Here is a 3682-nt window from a genome sequence, read left to right on the forward strand (position 1 = left end):
GTGGGGGGGTAATGGTTCAGGCTGGTGGTGGTGGTGGTGTAATGGTATGGGGGATATTTTCTTGGCACACTTTGGTCCCCTTAGTACCAACTGAGCATTGTTTAACCGGCATGGCCTACCTGAGTATTGTTGCTGACCATGTCCATCCCTTTATGACTACAGTGTCCCCATCTTCTGCTGGCTCCTCCCGTGGTCTGTCTCCTGCTGAGTCTAATCACAGTGGGAGTGTGGCTCCAGTGGCACATCGGCGCCGGCCTCCCGCAATCTACGGCAAAACTGACAGGAGAGCTGTCTGGAATGTAAACAATGCAAGACGGCTCTCCTGTCAGAGAGGCAGGGAAAGATCGTATGATTCAGCTAAGCTCAATCACCGATCTCTCTGTGCCTCTGTCCAACCCACACAGTTAGAAAGCACATCTAGGTAACACATTTAACCCCTTTGATCACCCCCAGTGTTAACCCCTTCCCGGACAGTGTCATTTATACAGTAACAGTGCATATTATTTAACACTGATTACTGTATTGGTGTCACTGGTCCCCAAAAAGTGTCACTTAGGGGTTGATTTACTAAAGCTGGAGAGCGCAAAATCTGGTGCAGCTCTGCATGTTAGTCAATCAGCTTCTAACTTTGTGTTGTTCAATTAGGCTTTGAAATAAAACCTGAAGCTGATTGGTTTCTTTGCAGAGCTGCACCAGATTTTGAACTCTCCAGTTTTAGTAAATCAACCACTTAGTGTCAGATTTGTCCGCCACAATGTCGCAGTCCCGCTAAAAATCGCTGATCGCTGCCATTACTAATAAAAACAATAAAAATCAAAAGTCCATAAGTCTATCCCGTAGTTTGTAAACGCTATAACTTTTGCGCAAACCAATTATTATACGTTTTTGGGGATTTTTTATACCAAAAATATGTAGCAGAATACAAATTGGCCTAAGCTGCTAAAAAAAATGTATTTTTTTTATTTTTTTTTATTGGGAATGTTATATAGCAGAAAGTAGAAAATATGGGTGTTTTTTTCAAAACTGTCGCTCTTTTTTTGTATATAGCGCAAAAAATATAAACCGCAGAGGTGATCAAATACCACCAAAAGAAAGCTCTATTTGTGGGAAAAAAAGGGCATCAATTTTATTTGGGTACAGCGTCGCACGACCGCGCAATTGTCAGTTAAAGTAATGCAGTGCCGAATCGCAAAAAATGGCCTGGTCATTAAGGGGGTAAAACCTTCCAATCCAGAAGTGGTTGAAGGGGTTGTAAAGGCAGAAGGTGCATTCTATGCATTAAGATAAAAAAGCCTTCTGCGTGCAGCAGCCCCCCTAATACTTACCTGATCCTCCTCTCTATCCAGCGATGTTGCAGAAGGGTCCAAGCTGCCTGGGACTCCCCTCCTCATTGGTTGAGACAACAGCGCGGCGCCATTGGCTCCTGCTGTTGCCAATAAAAATCATTCAGCCAATCGAGAGAGAGATAGGGGGTGGGGCCAGGTCCCTGCTCTGTGTCTGAATGGGCACACAGAGCTGTGGCTTGGCTCAGGTTCCCCCATAGCAAGCTGCTTACTGTGGGGGCACTCAACAGGAGGGAGGAGCCAGGAGAGTCAAAGAGGGACCCGAGAAGAGGAGGATCCGGGCTGCCCTGTGCAAAACCAACTGCACAGAGGAGGTAAGTGTAACATGTTTTCTTTTCTTTTTTTAAGTCCCCATTCACACTAGCGCGACATGTCAGGCGACTTGGTCGCCTGACAAGTCGCGGTGGGTCGCTCGCCATTGATTAGCACAGGACCCGTTCTAATAGGAGCGACACAAGTGGCTCCGACTTAGAAAAAGGGTCCTGTACTACTTTGGGGCGACCTGGAGGCGACTTGCATTGACTTCAATGATATGAAGTCCGTGCAAGTCGCGCCGAGGTCGCGGTGCACAGCGGTGACTTCACAGGTCGCCCCATCAAGTCGTGTCGCCCCTGTCTGAACGGGGTCTAAAAAGGAGACTTCACAATCACTTTAAAGTAAGTAAATACAAAATATCTTTATAAATGTCAAATATTGCATGAAAATAGCTTTAAAAACCATACACATATATAAATACTTTTCTTCCACCAATTAAAAAGATGACAGAAAGCTTTGTCTTTTGGGAGATTTGCTTTCACTTCCTGTCCCATAGCCAAAACAGGAAGTGGGAGGAAATACTTACAAATTTATAGAATCCATTGGCCCCCCCCCCCCCCCAGTGTCCCCATTGGAGGATTTCTGCTCTATTACTTTTCTGAGGATAAACCAAAATTTGGGATTTTCGTTTATTTTCAATGATAATGGTACACATAAACACTGGCTTGGCACACAGTTAACCCTTTGATCGCTCCCTGATGATAACCCCTTCCTAGCCAGTGTCATTATTACAGTAACAGGGCATATTTTTAGCACTGATTACTGTAGTAATGTCACTGGTCCCCAAAAAGTGGCAGTTAGTGTCCGGTTGCCCGCCACAATATCACAGTCTCCGCCAATACTAGTAAAAAAAAAAAAAATCTCATAGTTTGTAGACGTGATAACTTTTGCACAAACCAATCGATATACGCTTATTGGGATTTTTTTTTTTTTTGCACCAGAAATATGTAGCAGAATACAAATTGCCCTAAATTGATGAAGAAATTAAATTTTTTTAAAAAATTTTAATGAATGTGTTTTAAAGCAGAACGTTTTTTTTTTTGTTTTATGGTTTTTTTTTTTAGAGCCGGTTCACACTAATCCGACTCAAAGTCGCCCCGACTTCGGGCGACTTTGAAGTCGTCCGTGCAGCGCGACTTTATCGCGGCTTGCAAACGACTTCTCATAATAGAAGACAATGCAAGTCGCTCCGACTTCACCAAAAAATAGTGCAGGAACCTTTTTCTAAGTCGGAGCGACTTGAGTCGCTTTGATTAGAACGGTTCCATTGCACAGCATTGGGAGCTACTTGTCAGGCGACAAAGTAGTGTGAACCGGCTCTTAAACTATTGTTTATTTTTGTTCATAGCGCTAAAAATAAAAATCGGGGGGGAAAAAAGTACACAGACAATTGTAATTGGGTACAGTGTCACACAACTGCGCAATTGTCAGTTGAATTAAAGTAGTGCCATATCGCAAAAAATGGCCTGGTCATGAAAGGGGGTAAATCTTCTGGAGCTGAATTGGTTAAATACCTCATGCCTGGACCACTACTTATTTAACTCATGCACTCATTTATTTATTTCCTTTAGTGAATTGACATCTTCAGCATCTAATGAGATAATTGGAGAAAACTTGTCACGCAATCCAGTAATTTCTTGAGATATTTTTTAGTGAATTGAGCCCAGTGTTTGATGGGGGAATCCCTCCAGCAGCACTATTGTGTTCTGCCAGCAGGGGGAGCCTTCCCCACCAGCAGAATACCATGATCACTGCTAGCGGCTATATCCGCCGCCGGTGATTGCATAAAAAAAAAAAAATCAGACAGATTGGTTGCACAGAAGTCGACTGATGAATAGACTTCAGTACAACCAGCCTGCCCATAGATGGATCGAATCTCAGCTGGTCCCTGCCGAACCATCCGAGATTCAATCTCTGCACTGCTAGAGGACTTTCTTTCTTTCTTTCTTTCTTTCTCTCTCTCTTTCTTTCTTATTTTCTTTCTTTCTTTCATCTGTCTTTTTTTCTTTTTCTCTTTCTTTCGT

This window comes from Pelophylax lessonae, assembly GCF_965119305.1.
Source record: "Pelophylax lessonae genome assembly, chromosome: 5".
Taxonomy (NCBI): domain Eukaryota; kingdom Metazoa; phylum Chordata; class Amphibia; order Anura; family Ranidae; genus Pelophylax; species Pelophylax lessonae.